This window comes from Schistocerca cancellata, chromosome 8 (assembly GCF_023864275.1).
Source record: "Schistocerca cancellata isolate TAMUIC-IGC-003103 chromosome 8, iqSchCanc2.1, whole genome shotgun sequence".
Classification (NCBI taxonomy): domain Eukaryota; kingdom Metazoa; phylum Arthropoda; class Insecta; order Orthoptera; family Acrididae; genus Schistocerca; species Schistocerca cancellata.
This window is the reverse complement of record NC_064633.1, coordinates 392,410,259-392,434,725: the sequence shown is the minus strand read 5'-3', so window position 1 is coordinate 392,434,725 and position 24,467 is coordinate 392,410,259.

Here is a 24,467-nt window from a genome sequence, read left to right as displayed (position 1 = left end):
CCTATCCAGCGCTCTCAGACAAGCATTCACCTGCTGTTGGGGTATAATGCTGCGTTCCTATTGGCTCCCTGAGGGAAGTGTTTGGTTGATGGGGCAGAGGGTGTATAAAGGCCATTTTACCCCCAGTCATCGTCAATATTCCGTCAACCACCTTAGTGTATAGGCGATCGTCTAGTTCTCGATCGTGCATGTCAGTTTGCTCCTTTCTCGCGTGTGTGTTAACGGTTTAGGTATAAAAAATGAAACGTTCAGCATGGGCATCAAGCACGGTCGATAGTGCCAGTGGCGGCTAACGGCAGAAACCGTTAGAGCATGGTGTGGATTTACCTGGTAAGTATAGATTCAAATCGGTATCTGTAGCTTTTCTCATGCAGGACGAATTGGGTTGTGGGAGCAGGAAGCACGTGACTGTGTCCGCTTCCAAAGATATGTATCAGACATGTCTAAAATTATATCTCCTGTGCTTGAAGAAAACTACAGACGTAGCACTTAGTTAAAATCGTACTCTGTGAAAGTGGGAACATGATAAAAAAATACAATGGTTGTGAGGTAAAAATTCATTTATTTCTTATCCAACTTAAACGTAATTTTACATTTTCAGAAGCAGACACAGCAACACCATTTTCACACATCTTCTTCTTATTGAGTCGATGAAGAGAAGGACACCCGTAGAATTCCAGGTCTTGAATAACAGCAAACTTAAAGATTCGACGCATCCATGAGATCTTCTCTTTCCCCTTCGTGTAGATGAAGGTATCTCTGTGATCAAATAATTTAAGCGCAATCACCATATCTTTATAGGGTATCCCAGTGAATTCCGTGGTAGAAATGTGTTAACCACTTTGCACTCATCCGTGTCGTAGCACACATCACATACTTGAAAGACCTCGGTGACGCAATGTTTGCTGAGAATGTCTATCACTCCTGTATTTTCTGTGTACGATATATCCTTAAATGTTATCTGTATACGCTTATCATCATAGAAACCATGAAGCATAGAAATAAGACATTAAAAAAGTAAAAAAAGTAATAGCGTCTTACAAGGCTACAGAATATACATTATTGTTATAGATCTTTTCAGCTGTACACCCAATACAATAAAATTTAATTGATGAAGGCTCATCAGTGTGGCATCAGGCATTCAAATCATAGTTCTTAAGGCGTGGCTCATACTTTGGAAATACGTCAGGTGGCAAATAAAATAAGTACAACATAGTAGCGTTACAAGTTGGATAGGGAACACGTAGTAATCAAACGCGTTGTCCTGCCGGCGACTCTTTATCAGTTTCATATAAATATCCAAGACCACATAACACGAATTTCTTGATTTCAACAGCTCAAACACGCTGTAAACAGTAACATTCTCTTTTGTCTTGAAACCGTAGTTCTCAAGGCTTATTGCCGTTACATATTAAGGAAATAAGAGCTATGGAATAGTTTTTCTAATGTGTGGTTACAGCTCTGTTGCTGTACAAGCAGAGTCGCGCAGTCACTATCACCCTTTAATAGCGATAACTAAAGAATACCATACTTTGCGCACTACACTCACTACCGCTCCTCGAAACTACCGCATTCCCTTATTCACAGACATCCAGCACACACTTGAAGTTGAATAGCTGAGTGACGATGGATTCATAGTGATTACTAAAATGGTTCAAATGGCTCTGAGCACTATGCGACTAAACTTCTGAGGTCGTCAGTCGCCTAGAACTTAGAACTAATTAAAACTAACTAACCTAAGGACATCACACACATCCATGCCCGAGGCAGGATTCGAACCTGCGACCGGAGCGCATGGTGTTTACTCAGTTACATAATGCTAGAACTCTGAAAGAGACAAACAAAAGTCTATTGGACGCTTGTAATAAAGCATTCCTTGCATTCAGGCCTGTAGGAGGTTTCAACATAACATGACAGAGGTTTTTAAAACTTCAGCGCCCGCACACACGTTATAGAATTTAAACAGGGCTGTATCACTATGTCACCTGTTCTCGCACATGTAACAAACAAAACCTTTTATCACACACTAGCAAGCTCTTTTGCTCTTCGTAACAAACTTAATTTCATGAGATGAAACAACACATCCGGCTCACGGTGATCCTCCTCCTGCTCCAAAGCGTTCAACAGGTACGCTGCTCGGCAACATGAACTTAAAAATGCGCTTAGACTACAACAGTTTTGCGGTTTCTCCACCCACCTGTTCCGCCAGTGAAAATTAACTCCGAATGAACGTACCCTAGTATATTTTGCACTCTCAATGATTTCTTGGTCACGGGAAAATAGTGTGATCTGGGTGGTGTAAGCTGTGCATGGAACGCACTACCACAAACCCAGACTTCGCGGTCTGAATACATAAAAGACGTCACTGTGTGTTGGCTGGATTTACAAGTATCGAAAATACCAAAAGGTTTCGTGGAAATGGTGAAATCGATAAACCGAAAAATCTCTAGGTTTTTTTTAAAATTGTAATTACATCCTTCATTCATCGACAAGTATGTGATGGCGGGAGGCTTTCTTGCATAGCGGAAGCGACAACCAGTTGGTGCAGGTTTGGACGTATCATAATTTTTTTATACAACTATAATTGATAGATATATTATGCAGCTGCTCGAACTAAAAGGGACTGTGACTTATGTTATGGCATATAACCAGACGTTTGTGGGACGTAATCAAATTACTATTCACGTAAAAAAGAAAATTATGTATGTCTAGTCGTAAGGGATAACGTTGTGAATTGTGATTTCAACGCATTCAGGATATATCCGAACGTAAGGAGTGACAGATTAATTGCGCAAACGGCTGCACAAAGTAGCAATCCAAGAGCTCAACTGGACTTGCTGTAGTGTACGAAAAGTATGGGTAATATGGCTGTAAAGAAACGTCCCCTCATCGGCATCCCCTAAGCGTATCCTCGCGTTTCCCTTGGAGCGTTATCGACAATGATGTTGATTACAGTATATCAACCCATATCGGTGATATCTTTCCAACTCTTTTGACCGGGGGGGGGGGGGGCAGCGTTGTTCATTATCACATAGTGCCTGACGCCTTTGCTTTATAATACACTCCTGGAAATGGAAAAAAGAACACATTGACACCGGTGTGTCAGACCCACCATACTTGCTCCGGACACTGCGAGAGGGCTGTACAAGCAATGATCACACGCACGGCACAGCGGACACACCAGGAACCGCGGTGTTGGCCGTCGAATGGCGCTAGCTGCGCAGCATTTGTGCACCGCCGCCGTCAGTGTCAGCCAGTTTGCCGTGGCATACGGAGCTCCATCGCAGTCTTTAACACTGGTAGCATGCCGCGACAGCGTGGACGTGAACCGTATGTGCAGTTGACGGACTTTGAGCGAGGGCGTATAGTGGGCATGCGGGAGGCCGGGTGGACGTACCGCCGAATTACTCAACACGTGGGGCGTGAGGTCTCCACAGTACATCGATGTTGTCGCCAGTGGTCGGCGGAAGGTGCACGTGCCCATCGACCTGGGACCGGACCGCAGCGTCGCACGGATGCACGCCAAGACCGTAGGATCCTACGCAGTGCCGTAGGGGACCGCACCGTCACTTCCCAGCAAATTAGGGACACTGTTGCTCCTGGGGTATCGGCGAGGACCATTCGCAACAGTCTCCATGAAGCTAGGCTACGGTCCCGCACACCGTTAGGCCGTCTTCCGCTCACGCCCCAACATCGTGCAGCCCGCCTCCAGTGGTGTCGCGACAGGCGTAAATGGAGGGACAATTGGAGACGTGTCGTCTTCAGCGATGAGAGTCGCTTCTACCTTGGTGCCAATGATGGTTGTATGCGTGTTTGGCGCCGTGCAGGTGAGCGCCACAATCAGGACTGCATACGACCGAGGCACACAGGGCCAACACCCGGCATCATGGTGTGGGGAGCGATCTCCTACACTGGCCGTACACCACTGGTGATGGTCGAGGGGACACTGAATAGTGCACGGTACATCCAAACCGTCATCGAACCCATCGTTCTACCATTCCTAGACCGGCAAGGGAACTTGCTGTTCCAACAGGACAATGCACGTCCGCATGTATCCCGTGCCACCCAACGTGCTCTAGAAGGTGTAAGTCAACTACCCTGGCCAGCAAGATCTCCGGATCTGTCCCCCATTGAGCATGTTTGGGACTGGATTAAGCGTCGTCTCACGCAGTCTGCACGTCCAGCACGAACGCTGGTCCAACTGAGGCGCCAGGTGGAAATGGCATGGCAAGCCGTTCCACAGGACTACATCCAGCATCTCTACGATCGTCTCCATGGGAGAATAGCAGCCTGCATTGCTGCGAAAGGTGGATATACACTGTACTAGTGCCGACATTGTGCATGCTCTATTGCCTGTGTCTATGTGCCTGTGGTTCTGTCAGTGTGATCATGTGATGTATCTGACCCCAGGAATGTGTCAATAATGTTTCCCCTTCCTGGGACAATGAATTCACGGTGTTCTTATTTCAATTTCCAGGAGTGTACTTGTTTGAGAGAGTCTTGACAGGATGCAGCACCTTCCAGAAGCGCTGACTGGAAAGCTTAAGCATCAGATACTTTCCTACGACAGAAGAGAGTCGCAACACGTAGCTGGTTTGAATGTGGGCATGCCATAACTTTTTTTGGTGCTGTAGGCATATAACCGATAACTGCACTGGTTGTGCGAAACCCGTTATATGTTGCAGTGAAAAGTTAGTGTGGCTTATGTTTCAGCATGTCCAGAGAAAATGACTGTGTGTCTTGTCGTTAGCAAGGTGTAAATTCAGCACATCGATAACCATAAGGGGAATGAAAAACATTTTTCTTTTTTTACATGGAAAATTACGTGCGCTATAGGTACTGAGATTCGTTCCAGAACCACAACCGTCAAGAGGAGACATCTCCAGTATATTGCTTGGTGTTAGTCTTCGGCAACAACTCTATTGCAATGTAGTTACACTGATAAAGATGTGCCTGGTTCCCAATTTTCTTGTGAGCCTTGAGATGGCCGTAAAGAGTGTAGCAGGTCGTGGCCGGAAACAGCATCTCAGCGAACGGCTTTGCTCCAAGATGGGGTTTGTCCATGCTCTGTACACAAGTTCAGAGGGTCCAAGAAAGGTTCTGGTTTATGACGATTTGACTCTTAGTTCCCCCTGACTGGGTGAATAGTAAACTAATACCCAGTTGCCTTCAGAACCAGGTGTGTTGCGTGTATATTCTGTGGAAATTTGAGAAGATTCAATACGACAAGTGTTGATAGCTTTCGAGCTCCTACCACGTAAGCCCTCCTGGCGTGGGCGCTGGTCCACGGCTGGCTGCCCTTTCTTTGACTGACACGCTCTCCAGTGGCTGCGGTCATGGGCCGTGTTTACGGCGGCAGTCTCCTCCCTTGGTTCTGCACTGCGGCGCATTGAGTGCATGGTATGAATTTGTCGATCAGTAGACCACATATTGCTGGGTTTAATTGTCAGTGCAATATGGAGATCTGTACAAAATACATTTTTTTGGCCTTGAAAGTCTCGTCTGCAGAGAAAAAAAGGCGGAGTGTGCTCCCACACTGGCAGCAGCAGCAGTTTGACGGGTAAATTTAGTAAGGGACGGGCTGTACCCCATTAGGATCATCAGGAAGAGTGCATTCGGTGTTATTATGGCTAATTTTGTAAACAGATCTTGTTAGGACCAGAATTTCCATGCAGGCAAGCTGAGACATCACGAAAGCTCTTACAAAAGCGATCGTTAACTATTTCTGCAGCGCTTTACAATTTCCTAGAGGTCGACTTGGCTCTTATCTACATAGCCATGTGACATCAATAAAACACTGAGACCCTTTTAGATGGTGAGTTACACTTCGCGGTCATGCGCCAGCCACACTAGGTAGGTAAACGAACGTGCATGGCTAGACGCAGGTCACATGTCCCATTAGGATCGCTAGGAACAATGAACCCTGAGCTATTATGTGAAGCATTGGAAAAGATTTCTGTAGTGCTGGACCCGCAGCTCTGCATCATCGCTCCAGCAATGGTGCCTAGGTGAGCACGTATTTCGACATTTGTTTCTCAGGTGTCATGTATCAAAGTAACCCAAACTGACACCTGCCTGTGGTTCAGCAGCTGACGGCTGCGTCATCACTTCGAGGGGTTCGCCGGTCCATTCTGTCTCCTGGAAGCATGTGGGGGTAGCGTCCTGTGCGGTCCAGTGGACAGGGGATGGCAGTCGGTACGTGCTTCGCAATCGAAAATTTTTCAGCTGTGTGTAATTACTTGTGTTTCTTGTTTCATGACGATATTCGTTGCGCAGTCAGAATAAAAAAGAAATGCGACCGATGTAGTTATTTCTCACCAATCATGCATCTTTCGAAACTGCAGAGAATGATGAGCAAGTGAGATCCAAGCCCCACAAACTGATTTTTTTGTATAAAGAAACAATATACCGTTGAATTTCCCTTCTTGAGATCCTTCCTCTTCACTGCAGAGCCGCAATTTTCCAGGTAGAGGAGGGGAGGTGGAGAGGGGAGGGGGGCGTGTGGGGTGGAGATATGGTTGCAGGGGTGGTGATCGATTTTCTGAAAAATTCCTTAAATAAATAAATTAACTATATTCCATACACTGACTTGAATCCCCTGAATTGTTTAAATGAACAATATTCCTCACATTGTCTAAATTGTTTATACAATTTTCCATACACGCCAATGTATTTCTGTACAAACTATTTAACTAAATAAATAAACTATAATACATACACTGCTTTAAATAACTAAACAATATTCTATATATTGTCTAAAGTGTTGAAACAATATCCCTATACACTACAATCGAATTCCCTCCAAATGGACGATAAACTTAGTCTTTTTCTCGTCATTTTCCTGGAGGCAGGGGTTTACCAGAGGGGGAGAGGTTATTTAATTGATCAATTTAATTATGAAAATGAAATTGATAAGAATGTGAGGAGGTACTCCAATAACTCAAAGCTGACAGTGTACCTGTAGCAGCGAGGGTTGAGGTTTCCTGAGGGTTGGGGGCAGGAGAGAATTCGGGGGAACAATAGCATAAGAATCTCTGAATCAAAATGAAGGATCCTTTTAGCAGAAAAATAGGTTAAGCATCTGTCAATCAAAGGAGAACAATCGGTTAATCACCTGTCAGTCAAAGAAAAACAAAAGGTTTGCCCCTGAATGCATACCTGTCCGTCATGAAGGCAACCTGCAATAACAAAATGTGCTGAAACATAGTTTGTTCCACTGCTATTGTTATGTTGATCGATCCTTCTGTATTGTAGACAAGCTTTTATATTTGCCATATTGTCTATAAAATAACGGGACTGACACTGTCACACAATGCCACATGTGCCGTAGATGAACAACCAAACCAATAGCTGTGAAGTGTGAAGCCTTCTTGGTAGAACGCAGCATCTCCGGTATCTGTAGACAAAACGGTGTGGCCGTGGCCTCTGTATAAAAGCTGTTATTATGTTTTACCATAAAAAATGATAATAGTAATAATAGAGAGTGATTATAATTAAGGTTAAACTTTCAAAATGCTGTAGAAGTTATATCACTGGTCAAAATGACGTGAAATTGCAACGTAATATTATCGGAGGAGGGTGAAAATGTGCAGCATAAGAAAAACTAGTGTGGAAATTGATCTATAGATGGCGCTCTATGTGTCAGAATACGTAAATGAAAACACCTGCCATGTCCACGACCCACTGAAGCTCTTATAAACACACCGGGTACACGACGTTTCCTCCTTTCGCGTCTGTGACGCTCGCCATGTCTCAACGCACGGTCGCGCTCTGCTTGTGAAGCTGTATTACAAGAACGATGACTGTGCACAAGTTCCCGACACTGAAGGATTTCAAAGAAGGATTGGTCCGATTACTGCCATTGGTCTGGTAAAAATGAACAGGAAATTCTAAAAGACGCGTTCTTTTGGTGTGTAACGTGGTAGAGGAATGAAACTAATTGATTCGCCGTCAGCGGAAGCAGTGGCCACAGCAATGCAGGAGGAGACGAGTGTCGGTGTCAAAATGAGTAGTGCATGGAGAATTGCCTGAAAATTGGACATACCCGTTAGCACGGTGTGTAAAATCCTACGAAACATCCTTTTCTGCTATCCATTCAAAATTACCCATGTGCACGTATTGCTTTCTATTGACCTGCAAGCGAGAGAGACATTGATTTAGAATTTCTTGCTCGCGTTGAAGTGGACAATGATTGGCTGCGGAAGATTTTGTGGACAGACGAAGCCCACTTCCATCTGAGAGGATATGTCAAAACACAGAATTGTCGAATATGGGCAAAGGAAAATGCACGCCAAATCAACCAGTACCACTTCATCCAGAAAAGGCCACTGTGTGGTGAAGGTTTCCGGCATCTTTTATCATAGGGCCATATTTTTCGAAGAGACAGGTTCTTCCGGGCCTGTTACCTGTACAGTCAGTGGTAAGCAGTATGAGTGTCTTTTGCGCAACCACATCATTCCAGCTCTCCCCACAGCGTGGATGTGTGGATGGGATCATTGAAAATCCCGTTAAGCAGCTGCTGAAGAGCCATTTTGAAAAAGCTAGAATCATTATAGTCCAAGGGTTTCCAAGATATCCGAGAACATGTTGAAGATGATTCACGCCCGGAACGCCATTCAGCATCAATAACGAATGAGAATATCGTAAAAGTAGGTAATCCGATTGTATCTGACCGTCGTTTGAGTAGTCGAACTATTGTTGCAACTTTAGGAATTCACAAACAAAGTGTGAGGCAAATTTTATATAACCAGTTCAACACGAGAAAAGTGTCTCCGAAACTGGTATCAAAAACTCTTATGATCGAACAAAAAGAAGCTGGTGAAAATATTTGTGCCGACACTTTGTATACTATTGAAAATTATCCTCATTTCTTGGGAAAAGTAATAACATGCGACGAATCTTGGTTTTGTCCTTATGAACCAGAAAGAATGCGCCAATCGATACACTGGAGAGGTCCAACTTTGCTGAGACCGAAAAAGCTGGAATCAGCAGCTCAGGATTCAAAAAGGTGATATTTTTCGATGTTCAGGGAACTGCGTATCTCCACTGGGTTCCTGACTTAATCAACTTTACTACCTTGAGGTTCTTGCTCAACTCCGTTAGAAAATAAAAAAAGCCGATTGGAATTGTGGAAGATTAAGTAGTGCGTTGTGCATCAAGACAACGCAACGTCTCAAACCACACTGTTAAGAAGTTTCTAGCGAATTACAGCATCCCTGTGCTCGGCTACTAATCTTATTCGCATGATCTAGCTCCATGGGGCTTTTATTTATTTCCCAAGTCCAAATCTGCATAAAAAGGTACATGATTTCAGTCCATTGGAGCAGTGGAAGGAAAAGCGGCATGCGTCATCAAGGAGCTCACAGAAGAAGACATTGTGCACTGTTTCTGCTATTGGAAAATTCGCATGGAGCGTAGTTAAGGATAGAGAAGGAGTGGAGTATATTGAAGCTGACTATAAGTAAATAGGTATGGTTTTGAAATAAAGTATTTTAAAGCGATAGTCCCATTACTTTATGCCCACACCTCGTATATCCAGCTATAGTAAATAAAAACAGTTTCACCGAACGAGGTGGCGCAGTGGTTAGCACACTGGACTCGCCTTCGGGAGGACGACGGTTCAATCCCGTCTCCAGCCATCATGATTTAGGTTTTCCGTGATTTCCCTAAATCGTTTCAGGCAAATGCCGGGAAGGTTCTTTTGAAAGGTCACGGCCGATATCCTTCCCAATCCTTCCCTAACCCGAGCTTGCGCTCCGTCTCTAATGACCTCGTTGTCGACGGGACGTTAAACACTAACCACCACCACCAAAAACAGTTTCCTATAAATATCCTGTAGCTGTAGATACGTTCACGTTCAGAAAAAGCAGAAAACCTTGAACGACTAGAGACCAGACGTTCATATTCACAGGACATGTATATTAGTGCGTTCTACAGAAATTTGTACCATTTCCGTTACCTCGGTTCAGCATGTGTTAGCGCATACAGGGTCCGCCACGAGCCGTGATAACTCGTTCCATGTTTGATGGCATCGGCTTGCATAAGGCGCGAATGGCGTCCTGTAGTACAGACATCAAGCAGCGTGCATCTGGTTCCCAAATTCATCTATGGTGGGCGGCACTGGGTCGCAGCACTGCACCTGTCGTTTCACAATAACCCACACATTTTCGATTGGTTCAAAATGGTTCAAATGGCTCTGAGCACTATGGGACTTAACTTCTGAGGTCATCAGTCCCCTAGAACTTAGAACTACTTAAACCTAACTAACCTAAGGACGTCACACACATCCATGCCCGAGGCAGGATTCAAACCTGCGACCGTAGCATTCGCGCGGTTCCAGACTGTAGCGCCTAGAAACGCTAGGCCACTTCGGCCGGCTTTCGATTGGTGACAAGTCAGCTGATCTGCCAGTGTAAAAGGCTGACATCCTGTGACACCAAGAAGGCACGTGTTTCCAGTAACATGTGGTCATGCACTGTCTTGCTGAAAGATGGCGTCTGGGGTGTGGCTACGGGTCGCAGAATCCCTGTCACTTAAATCACACGGGTCACAGTGCCACGGACGTGCAACAACTGTGATATGTGGTTGTACCCAACAGCACACCACAGCATAAGGCCTTCAGGCGGTGCTGTATGTCTTCTGCGCATGCAGTCACTGTGATACCTCTACCCCAGTCTGTGGCGATGATTTTCAAACAAACAGAACCTGGATTTGTCCGAAAACACCATCTGCTGCCGTTCCTGTCCCCAGTGACGTCGTTAAACACACCATTGCCATATAGCATGTTTCTGCACATTCATCAAAGGTAGACTGAGAAGTGGAAGACGTGCACGTAACCCATGCCGTAATAAACGACAACGGACTGTCACCCCTGATAGTGTACAATGTGTTCCACTGTTCCACTATTTCGTCAGAGTCCTAGAGGACACAGATCTATCCCGCAGTGCCATTCGAATGAGATGTCCACCTTTTCGGAAGTTGGATGGTGCTATCTGACCCATCTCGTCCTGTTCTACGACCTTCCGTGAACGATTCTGCACACACCCGTTGCACTGCCGAATCTCTTCGTCCCACACGAGTGCAATTTTCAGAATAGCTGCATCACATTCTCCCATGTCAATAATGTGCCTTCTTCAAACTCATTGATTTGACGGTACGGTTCGTGCATACATCTGCGAGGCATTCCGCACATCTGATCACGTCAAACTGATCAGTTACCTACAGTTTATAGCGACAATGAGAGCCCCAGGCATATTTTACTGGTAGGTAGTGTTACGCCTCAATATCGATGTTGGTCTTGAACTCCCGGGCCTACTTGTTTCAAATGCGAATCATTTCTGCAGAACATACTAACGTACATGTGCTGTGAATATGAACGTCCTGTCTCTAGTCGTTCAAGGTGCTCTGTTTTTTCTGAACACCAGGGTCTTGTGCCGTGCTAAATCTTTGGAAAGTAACCTAACGAAAGGTGAGTTAGGGGCTCCCAGAGATTTAAATACAGACGAAGGGATAGTGGGTCTCCCTTCTGACAAAGGCAGTGCTACTGTTCTTATGAATACAGAGGATTATAGAAGTAAGATTTTGGATCTTTTAACGTCAGGACAATATAATAAACTGAAGAAAGGCTCTACAGCTGGCATATTGAAGATGACCTCAGGTATTAAATCCCATAGCGCTTAGTGCCATTTGAACCATTTCATTGAGAAACTGAAGGGACTAACTTTGGTTCGTGAGGATATTCTGGTCAGTTTTGACATAGTGTCTTTATTTACGATAATTCCGATTAACGAAGTTATGGTTAACATAGCGTATGTTTTTCCAGCAGGTTTGACTGCTCTTTTCAGACACTGTCCCACCTCTAGTCAGTTCCAGTGGGAGGATGAGTTTTATGAGCAGGTTGAGGTGTGGCCGTGGGTAACCCATTGAGTCCTACGATCGCCACTTTTTACATGGAAAAATTCGAACAATTAGCTCTAATAAGACTAAAAACAGCCGACCAGTTGCAATGGATAAAGAAATCCTTACCTAGGTTTCGGCAGATTTAAATCTGTCTTCTTCAGAAGGCGGCAATTTTACATTAATATGGAATGATGTATCATATCAATGTAAAATTGCCGCCTTCTGAAGAAGACAGATTTAAATCTGCCGAAACCTAGGTAAAGATTTCTTGATCCATTGCAACTGGTCGGCTGTTTTTAGTCTTATTACGTGGAACCGTTTCTGTTGCGCAGCTATGTTTAAAATACAGTTAGCTCTGGAAAAAGCGAATAAGAAACCATATCGATGGTATCGATACGTGGATGATACATCTGTGGTTCGGTCACTCTATTTAATTCCTTACTAGAGTACCAATTCTTCTCAAAGGCCTTCTTTAGATGTTTTAACTCGGTGTCCAGGTATTCCGGCGCACAAATCCTTTTAGCTCTGTCCACTAGACTCTGTCGATATGTGCAAGCTTTCGAATGACTTTATGTTCCAAGCTGCCATCAGTCTGTCACATAACAAAGACATCCAAGAAGGTTATTGCACTGTCTTTCTCCATTTCCATGGTAAGCTGCATTTTGGGATTTATACTATTTAAATAACTAAAGAATTCCTGTAAACCTTTTTTACCCCTACTCTTCAATCTGTACATCGAGGAAGCAATGATGGAAATAAAAGGAAGGTTCAGGAGTGGATTAAAAATACAAGGTGAAAGGATATCAATGATACGAATCGCTGATGTCATTGCTATCCTGAGTGAAAGTGAAGATGAATTAAATGATCTGCTGAACGGAATGAACAGTCTAATGAGTACACAGTACGGTTTGAGAGTAAATCGGAGAAAGACGAAGGTAATGAGAAGTAGTAGAAATGAGAACAGCGAGAGACTTAACATCAGGATTGATGGTCACGAAGTCAATGAAGTTAAGGAATTCTGCTACCTAGGCAGTAAAATAACCAATGACGGACGGAGCAAGGAGGACATCAAAAGCAGACTCGCTATGGCAAAAAAGGCATTTCTGGCCAAGAGAAGTCTACTAGTATCAAATACCGGCCTTAATTTGAGGAAGAAATTTCTGAGGATGTACGTCTGGAGTACAGCATTGTATGGTAGTGAAACATGGACTGTGGGAAAACCGGAACAGAAGAGAATCGAAGCATTTGAGATGTGGTGCTATTGGCGAATGTTGAAAATTAGGTGGACTGATAAGGTAAGGAATGAGGAGGTTCTACGCAGAATCGGAGAGGAAAGGAATATGTGGAAGACACTGATAAGGAGAAGGGACAGGATGATAGGACATCTGCTACGACATGAGGGAATGACTTCCATGGTACTAGAGGGAGCTGTAGAGGGCAAAAACTGTAGAGGAAGACAGAGATTGGAATACGTCAAGCAAATAAGTGAGGACGTAGGTTGCGGGAATCCATGGAGGGAAGTCAAGGTTCTTTCGAGGAACACCAGTGAGAACATGTAAAGAACCGACATGTGAAAGAGACTGCAGAACGATTGTCCTGCCGCCAACGTACATTTTTCGTAAGAGCCACGAAGATAAGATAAGGAGAATCAGGACTCGTACAGAGGTTCAGAGACTGTCGTTTCCGCCTCGTTCTATTTGCGAGTGGTGCAGGAAAAGAAATGACTTGTAATGGTATAGGATACCCTCCGCCACGCACCTTACTTCAGCTTGCGGAATGTGCTTTTAGACGTAATTTAACAGGAAAACCGTCCTCTTTATGACAGGCGAAGGATACTGGGTGCCTAGTACCACTGGCATGTAGACGAGGTGGAGAAGTATATCATTGCTTTTTCCCTGTGTACAACCCAGACACTGATGTGTAGTGGACTTGAAACTGCCGATGGAAGAATTGGTATTGAGTGGCAAAATGACCAAAGAACAGAAGAAGAGCGCGGAGCGTGTGACAAATGTGTCACCAATACGTTCGCATTCAACCTAACTGAGTTTGAGAAAAACTGGCAGGATCAGACTGCTTAATGAGACACAAATCTTAAACGAGAATTCATGGGTACTTCGAGTCGGCTTCCATTTATGCAGTGATCAACTAGTGAAACGACGGATAGTATGCCTCACTTAAGTCACAAATGGTATATGACTTTTTCTGGTGTTTTGCTGTAAGGTGCAACTGAATGAAACCTTTACTTAAACGTTTGTTGTAAATGGTGAAAAAAGATTTGTAACCAAAGCAAAACACAGCAACAATAGGTTCTCTAGGACATTTAATTCGCTATGTTAAGGAAAGTGTCGCTTAGTACGGGCCATAAAAGAGACTGAAGTTTTTAAATATAAATGGTGTATATGTGATCCTAAACAGATTAATTGTCTATACATCAGAAGTACAAGATAATGAATAAACAATTGATAAAGAAACCTTTCAAACTGTTGTCGACTGAACGTGACAAGACGCATTAAACTAACAGACTGAGGTTTCCTTTCAAGACAGCTGGGAGGCTTCTTCATAATTTTTTGATAGAAATCTTTACCTACCAACTTCTTTTCTAGTTAAGTCTGTGAGGTAGTTACTTCTACTAAATCGTAAACCAACTTTTGACACTCAATCTTAGTTAGCGGCAGTAATCTGGGATCTAAATCTCTCATGTATGTTAACAAGCATTTCTTCGAAATTTTCTACAAATGTTGGTTATAAACCCTATCTGAGGTATCATTAAATATCTATTGACTTCCTGCAAGATATGAATCTCTTTTTGCAGTGTAGTTCTAGAAATATCAAAACGATCGGCAGCACTCCTCTCTGTCATTTTCACTTCCAAAGCAGCTGAAACTTCTTCTTTCTTTTTTTAGTGTTCAACCCTGAGGCTGGTTTGCAGCACAGCGCCATTCCTCTCTTCTGTCTTCCTTCCCCTTCATTTCCACGTATGTGTTACATCCAACGTCATTCATGATCAGTTGCGTATATGATATCCTTGGTCGTCCCCCGCCGATTCCTTCCCTCAATAGCTTCTTCTGCTATTGTTCCAATGATGTTGTTGTTGTGTCGTAGGATGTGCCCTACAAGTTTGTCTCTTCTTGTTTGGATGTGCCTCTACAAAGATCTGGTTTCCTGTACTCTTCTAAGCACCTCTTCATTTGTTACTTTGTCTCTCCAGCTGATATTCATCATCCTTCTATAGCACCACATCTCCTGGACCTCTAGCCGTCTTCTCTCCTCTCTTCCAATTTCCAAGTTTCACATCCGTATAGGGCCACACTCCAGACGAAACCTTTCATGATACGTTTCCTTATTTTCAGACTGATGTTGTTGCTGGTGAGTAAATTCCTTATCCGATTAAATGCAATTTTGGCCTTTTGTATACTGCTCCCAATTTCTTTCCGGTTTCTACCATCCCTTGTGATTTTGCTTCCCAGGAAATTAAATTCCTCTATCAGTTCCAGCTCTTCTCTTCCAGTTCTCATTCTCACAGGTTCATATTCTGCTCCTGTACTGCATATCATCACTTTAGTCTTTTTCTTGTTTATTCTCATTCCATACTGATTGCATAGAATTTGTTCCATTGTTTTAAGGACTTCCTCTAGATCTTTTTTTGTCTCCGTGACCTACTTTCTTTGTTTTAGTCTCGGATTTCTCCCCTCGACCCACACGGGCAGAATTCTTCTTGAACCTTAGCATCGTGCCCTAAAGGCAAACACAAAACAAAAACTGACTTGTATGGCGCTTTATTCCACGCACCGTACGCATCCACCGTTTTGCGGCAAACCCGAAACCCACCAAGTGGCCCACATTACACAAAGCACCATTTCCCTAAGCAATAGTAATACAGGTTTGGCAGGACTAACTGCTTGACTAGCTATATTTTAGTCCTATCACCACCATTCCTATCAGAGTGAAACATATTAATGTATCCGATATTGCGGTGTCTGTGTTACTCAAAAATACGGTGCAAAGTTCCTTCAGACATGCAAGCATGTTCGAATGAGCAGGTACTGCGGCGACTACAGTCATTATGAAATTCATGAAATGTCTTCGCAGTTGCGAATGTGGACTACCTTCAGATGTAGAAATGAATGACGACAAGGGAAATGGGTGCCACACCGGGGCTCGAAGCTGGATTTCTCGCTTATCGCGACCGTTCGCCTTACCATTTGGCTATCCGAGGACGACTCACGGACAGACTCAAAGTTCCACATATCATCAACCATCTGTCTACATCCTGTACACGCACATTCATTGTGTATATTCCCGTACAGTGCAGACATTTTACTTGGAAGTCACTTGCTCGGTGTCGGCATATAAATAAGATAATGTAGTGTGTGTGTCATTCAGAAATATGATGCAAAACTCATTCGGACAAGCATGACGTCACCTTGGAAATGTGTGAGCGTGGTACGCGAACTCTGCTAAGTCTCTATTAGAATTCGTGTCTCTCAGTGTGAACATGCGTGTGTTTGTGTTTCTTGTATTATTTCGTCTTCTGTTTCGTTAGCTTCGTCGGTATTCCGTAATTTCCATCCGTTAATGCGTGTGCCTCTTTTTGCTCAGTCCTACGTCTTCGACGTTGTTTTGGAGAACCTTTAGTTCTCGGAATCCATTTCACTTTGCAATTATTTTGCGATAGTTTACTCATATTGATAGTTCCTGCCACGGATAAACTGACTTTTCAGAATTCTTGTATTTTCTCTCCGTCTGATTTTGTACGGCTATGTGGGCCATGTGATCGAAAAACGAACGAGTCTTCAGCTCGTCGGTTTCCCCTTCTTATTCTATAATTCTAGGGCTCAAATTACATTGCCTTCACAGTGTGTTCTCTTTTAGACGTATTCCCGGTCTGATCCGCATTTCGAATGGTAATTCTCATTCATTTCCGCGGCCTGAGTTTTCCGAATTGTGCGTTAGGCCGATGGAGCAAACATTTTGCCGACTATGTGTGTTTGTGGTGCATGTTGTACTTCTTCTAGTTCCTTATATATGCATTGTGTGGTGTTAGTATGAATGTGAAGGACATGTGTAATTCCTTCCTATTATGTGATTCTTATTTTATGAGACTCTAATAACGTAGTAGCAAATCAGTCAAGGTATGTAATTATGTGTTGCACTCACGTGGTTTTCTAAAGCAGGCACCAGCAACCGTTATGTTTTCATAGAAATGTATAGTGCTTTTCTAATTTGATTACGTAAAACAAATGCTAAATTTGGTTTAAATTGAATTTCACTGTTAATGTTTTATCCCAATCTCTGTTTCATAGGATTCCGTCTACAGCGTTTATCGCTTGTGCAATTTGCGCAGACCGATTTTTTTAAATTGCTTGTTAGGTAACATTTCATAAAGTACATTCCATATGAACATCCATTGCCTGACTGAGAGTCCCGTTTCATCAGAGAGCCGTAGCTCATTTACTGTTCGCAGAGTTTTAATAAATATAGTTCATGATTTGCACAGATATGTTTATAGTCTATACAGATACCTGTAAACTATTCAAGTTATTTCTTTAAAGGGAGTAGCACACTATGAAATATTAATTTTCCAGTTGAACGGTAGTTTAGATCAGTTCCATAAAGAGAAACAATAAAGTGTAGTTATGGCTGAACTGACCGTAAAAAAAATGTATGTATATACAGGGTGTGTCAAAAAGAACCATGCGATTTTAAAAAACTCATAACTATTATATTATTTGAGCTATGTGCGTAAAAACCGTAGTGTTGTAAAGAGCAAACTCTCGCGTTTTACGTGGTCCCGCCAGGTAGTAGCAATGTGCACCCACTTCAGTTCTAGTAAAAATGGCATCGGGACAACAGAAAGCCTTTTGTGTTTTACGTTCTGCGCAGTGCGGGTCAGTAATAACTGTTCAGCGTGACTTTCGTACTGGGTATGGTGTGGATCCTCATACAGCACAGAGCGTTAGACGATGGCATGAACAATTCCGAGAAACAGGCTCTTTGTGTATAGGCAGATCGCCGGCTCGTCCCCAAGTGTCTGATAAAGACGTCGAACCCATCCGACATTGTTCCGAAAGGGTGGCGTGCATCTCAAGGGGGGCATATTGAACACCTATGAAAAGTATGAAAAAAAAACTTTTCACGTTATCCGTTCACTAAAAAAATCATTGTGTATGTTTATTAGTTTCAGAATTATAGACGTGCCAAATTGGATGATTCTTTTTGATACACCCTGTAATTTGGTAGTAAGTAACCAGATCGAACAGTCATATGAATATGATGGTGCCGCTATAGATGTGGTCTTACTGGACGTTCTAGTGTGTTCTGTGCGTCGTCATACGACCCGTAAACCTTTTCATCCTGCCAGTTGATAAGAGAGAGAGAGAGAGAGAGAGATTGGCGGAGGGGGGGGGGGGGGGAGCAGGAGGAACAGAGAGACAGTGAAGGGGAAAGAGGACAGTTGGATTTAATATGACACACACATCTCGTCATTTTTCACATATGGAAATAGTTACGTTAATAATGAATCCCTAAATCTGATAATTCCCAAAAGTAAAAGATGGTAATCTTTAAAATCATGAGACTTAATGGAGTTCATCGTATGGCAAGAAATTTTAGATTTCTTCAGAGTCAATGGAGACCGTTATTTTTCCCCAGTAACGAAACGATATTTCATGAGGAGTCCCGATATTGCGGTCATAAATATATTCACATCCAATAACTTTTTGAGGCCGTAAATTTCTCAGCAGATTTTCTTCCCTCTGCTAGGTGTAGATGTATGCAGGCGACGAATCGAAGAAAACCCTGTATTAAACAGGATGTCACCGTTCTCATTCCGAGATAGTTTCGGAGCTTACGAGAACTGTCGTTTAACCAAAAGCGTCTGGAATTGTGAGTTAAAAGCGTACGTCAAGGAGAGTTAATATTGTTACACGAGCGCCAAACGATCGTTTGTGTGTTTATTCTATGCACATAGGATCAGGCGCTGAAGTTTGAAGGGTTCAGAATGCACTATACGTCTTTAAAAGTCTACAGCCCCATCTTTTTATAAATATTTTTTATATTCAGCTTATAGGAAGCTTTCCAAGACCTGTGGGCGCATGCATGACAAGGTCAGAAAAATTTGTAAAGTGATGAAAATTTCTAGACGTTCCACGATAAATCAGTATTCATTTTCTAAAGCACTTTTATCGAGAGAGCAAATGCCTTGTTAAGAAATGCTAATGGAAACACTGCATCGTCACATTTATTACTAAATGTGCAGGTACAAAATTGGAAACTTACAAGATTTCTAAATAAGGAATGATCTGGAGGACTTCACAGATCCTAGTAGTGCTGTGAAAGATAAAGTTGTGTACAAAAAAACTCGTAAGTTTGCAACTGGCAATGAAACTGAAATATACATATTCGACAAGGGTGTACTCGGCAAGAGGCGGTGGAGGCAGCTCCCATTTCTCCCCCCCCCCCCCCCCCCCCCATCGGGAAACAAAATCTTCGAAAACCGATCTCACGTGTTGCCCAGTCAAACACAAACAGACAGAAGCATCAGTTCAGTATGAGCTTGAAGAGAATCCCAAGTAATGGATACTGAGTAGTAGAAAATATACGTGGAGCCACTTGTCACAAAATCTCAGAATAATTTCGTCATGTAACACAAGTAGCCCACCCCTTCTCTTTAAATCACATGTCTTCTGTACGACCTTATAGCTGACAGTAAAATCGAATCAGTATCAGACATTTTTATCACAGACAATGGGAGTGAATAGCCACAAGAGACGAAAATAATGCTGCTACAGATAACTGCCACAATATGCATAATATTATATGAGTTGTAGAAACATTTAACGGTAATATTTTCAGCTTCGGTGTGAAAAATAGAGTTTAAGAGAGGAAAAACGGAACAAATAATACATCTGCAGCCTTGAGACAAAAATTGTTCCATTTTCTCAGCTGAAAGACACCATTTCAGAACTATTAGTGTATACCCAGATGATTTTGATAATGAGGCAGTGATTTCCATGCATCACCCAGGATTCTCAGGCGCAAATCTCATACATCGCCAATTCAGGTCAATTTACTGGACAGAAAAGTGCTTTAGCTAGACTTTTCTCTAAGCACATATCAATAAACACTAGCTACTGGGTCACATTTTACAAAGTAATATGGTCATGTGAAATTACTTACTTGTGCACGAATTTAACAGCCACTGACCTCCAAATGAAGTCATTAAATTTTTCCCTCTCTTCAATCGTGTTATAATCCCACTTATCCCTAACATCCGGTTCTGTCGGTCAGAATGTTCTGTACAAACAATGCACAGTCCAGCAAATTTTTTGTTTTGTTTTTTTGTACGCGCATTTGTTTAGCTTCCTCTTTAATTAAAAGTATGAATTACGTTCCTGTTAACAGTTAAGTATTCCATGGATACCATATGTTGTGTACATAGATCCACGTAGTCAGCCCGTACACAACTTTCCCAGTAGAGCGCACCCCGCTAAGCACAACAGCGCACGCGCAGTGCTCTTCCGTCTCCGCACTACGAGATGGCGCTGCCTTAGAGACGGACCAAATTCTGCTTCCGCCGATCCACATATTAATATGTACCGCAGCCAATGAGATTGCTGCTAACGTAGAACCGTTTCTCCTTGCGGATCACACTCGCGCAGTGATACATGAACGCGCGAGGTATTAAAACGAGTGTACAGACCTCTGATCAGTCAGTCTGCATGAGTCTGCATTAGTCTATACCAGTCTGCACCTGTCTGTACCAGTCTACATTAGTCTGTACCAGTCTATAGTCAAGTTTCAATCTGCACCTAAGAAGATTATCATATTCCTGTACATAGCCATGAAGATAAATGTATAGACACTTTGTCAAGTATCAGAGATATGTGAGAACAAGATTAACGTACCAAGACCAAAGGAACTTCAGATTGTCAAATGTAAACAGCATTCAGAATCAAGTTACGTAATATCTATGATTTTTATTATGTTAATAAATGTGTGTGAAAATTAATCAAGTTCTATTTAAAGTTGGTCACCGTCAAAAATACAGGTGGCATTTCTATCGTCTGACCTAACGGCAGAAGATAAACACGCCACGATAAGACCACGAGACATATTGTTGACACTCGCCTACTTCGTTAGAGTGACAAGTCAAATAACCTGATGGTGTGTGTACCGAAGGTCTTACAGTACGCACACCACCCCATATCAACAGTATTGAGAGAAAGGGACGGCCGCCATGGCCGAGCGTTCTAGGCGATTCAGCCTAGAACCACACTGCTGCTGCGGTCGCAGTTCGAATCCTGCCTCGGGCATCGATGTGTGTGATGTCCTTATGTTCGTTAGGTTGAAGTAGTTCCAAGTCTAGGGGACTGATGACCTCAGATATTAAGTCCCACAGTGCTTAGAGCCATTTGAATCCTTTGAGAGAAATGCCGCATGGCTACTTGTTAGCTGTTCTTTTACCTTGTATATTTCTGTTAACTGAAAAACGTACTATTTATCGAAAATTTGCTGTCAGCGTGGCAGGTGTTGCCATTAAATTGAAAACACAACGAATCAAAAATCGTGTCATTTTTGTGAAGTTATTTACGGTTTAGAAGACTGGGTCACGTTAAATTTAAAATAAGGAAGCAATTCCTTACGTTTTGTAAAAGAAGTGGCTAAAAATGGCTCTGAGCACTATGGGACTTAACATATTAGGTCATAAGTCCCCTAGAACTTAGAGCCACTTAAAACTAACTAACCTAAGGACATCACACACATCCATGCCCGTGGCAGGATTCGAACCTGCGACCGTAGCAGTCCCGCGGTTCCGGACTGAAGTGCCTAGAACCGCATGGCCACCGCGGCCGACGGAAAAGAAGTATAGTGTCTTCCACAGATCTTCCACAGATGTAGTGTAAAAACTGGAAAATTCGCCAAAGGTGAAGTTTTAATAATTTTATGGGACAGACCGACGAGTAACTAGTATTGAAAGCTATTACCGAGCTTTGTTAAAGTCATCAGATTACCTTCCTAATTAGGGGGAAAACAAGTAAATTGACCCATTTTAGATGTCAATAGAAGTAGCAGAGTTTAGTTTCTAATCATTTAGCAAACGTCCCCTCCGTTCAAAAATTAGTGAACCGTACAGCTCCATGATACACCACCGAAACAATTAAGGCGTTTGAGACACACCGCAACATACGTACAAGCGATTGACGATGTTTATTCTTTATGAACAGTCTTATACAAGAAGCAAATAATCAAATGTTAATTAGAGCATCGTGTAAATATCTGAAGTAAATCAGTCAACAACTTACAAAGATTTTTGTTAACAATATTTCCTCTTTATATATTATGTATACGGGATGTGGGGTGGTATGAGTGCAGATTTGTGATCAGTGGTTCCTTAATATGTACCCACTCTAATGCGTCAGTTGATATTTGTCTGCATTAACAGTCTTCTCATAGACACATCACATAATTTACTATGTGATATCTTCTGCACTAAGTGGACTTCGCCATTCGGTATAGACTAACCGTTTCGCGTCCACGTGTCCACGTTTCTACACCTGATTTGCTGCCCAGGGGAGAAGAAGTATTAACGGATTGCTCTTGCCACATGTACTTGAAAGTACCAGCCAACTTACAAAGATACTAATCGCATTAGCTTTAGTTATTAGTCTGTAAATGAAAAAATACTGATATAATATTGTTGAGCGCTCTATCCTAAATTACCAATAAAATATATCTGCACTCTGAACATCATGTACACACCTATAGAATGTATATCTTAACAGATACGTTGCCTATATCCGTCCGAACGTCTATTATTAGTATCGCGTAAGAAATTGAAATCAACGAGGTAAAGCCTAAGAAGACAATGTAAGAAATTAAACAAATGATGAGTAAGATCAAGAGGATACAACCACTTCTAAACAAGCTGAAATTATGCAAAGGAACCAAAACGGAGTGATGATAATTGCTCTTTTTCAGTTTATATTTTGTGAAATGAAAATTAAAATATTGTATACATTGTATACGACATAACACAAACCAATTTCTTCCTGCAGTGACTCAGCTTTCAAAGCACTGATCCAATAGACTATCACCGCACACCACGTATACCTAACAACATACTGGGCCACTATTGTGATACTGAAAGAAATCGCTGTAAGATTTCTCATAGTCGACTGATATGATGTTTACATAAGGACCCTTCAGAATCATTTTCTATCCTGTGCATAAGGTTAATCAAAACCCACTCATAAAACAGACTTTAAAATTAGGAACTGTTTATAGAGGCTGCGTAATTCACGATTCAAAAATTACCTAGACCTTATTCATAAGTAACTTGAGCAGCGTCTTCCAACAAACTTTAAATTTCCAACATTTTCGAAACATTTTATCGCTGACACTCCCTTTCCCCGTAAAATAATCAAAAGCAAAAAGTTCGTCACCTACTGTATTTTTGATGTTCATGCAGTAAAACTTCAGCATCAGGTATGACGTTTTAATTTAACACATCTTCACTATTGGCTCTATTCCCAACACATTTAGCACACACGGTATTCTCAAATATCACTGAACTGGCAGCAAAATTTGTGGGTGAATAATCGGAAACTAAGAAATCCAATACAGTGCAATTAAGGCACTGAGTCTTTGAATGCTCAGTATAAAATGATTAATTCATTCGAGAATGAACTTTCATTCTGCAGTGGAATGAGTACTGATATGAAACTTCTTGGCAGATTAAAACTGTACGCCGTACCGGAAACCGAACTCTGGACCTTCGCCTACTGCGAGCAAGTGCTCCACCAACTGGGCTAGTCAAGAGCGACTCACAACTCTTCCTCACAACTGTACTTCCTACCTTCAAAGCTTCACAGAAGTTCTGCGAATCTTGCGGGATTGGCAGTCCTGGAAGGGGAGAGGAATCTGTCAGGAAGTTTCATTTAACGCATTAGCTAACATGCAATCAGAAGCCGGAAACTGATATTTATTTTTTTACACGAAAGTGAGGTTCTTTATAGATCTAGAGTGGGAGAAGGGAAAGGGGACGTTGACTAGCTTTTTCCGTCCTTTAACATTTATGGGTTTTACCCAAAATTGTAATCGCTAAACTGGTACGCTGTACCCTGCAACATGCAGTGTACATGGCTGGTGGAGTACGCACGTAGATGTAGTGGATCTCCTCTAGTGGGTACCAAAGGCGCTATTCTGTTTAGTTTTGCCGAGGCTGGGGCCATTGCGATCGAGTTGCTGCGTCTTCGTCCGCCCGTGTGACCTTGCCAGAGGAATTCGTCCCGACGGGTTCCCGGCTCCAGATCGGCAAAGCGCTCGGCGTTTCCTCTGTATATGGAACAGCCCGGCAGGCAGCTGTAGGAGGCAGCCTGTTCTGTTCCTACCTGGCCAGGCGGGGGCGCTGAACGCCAAAGCCGCAGCTCCATTCAGGAGCGCTTTCAATGGCCCGCCCCCGGCTGCCACCGTGCGGCTAGCGCTAGGGGGCAAGTCTCTCACGCCACCCGCGCTGGGACGCGGCAGTTTTTTCCGCTTCGGCGGCTGGATGGAATGAGGCGACAAGC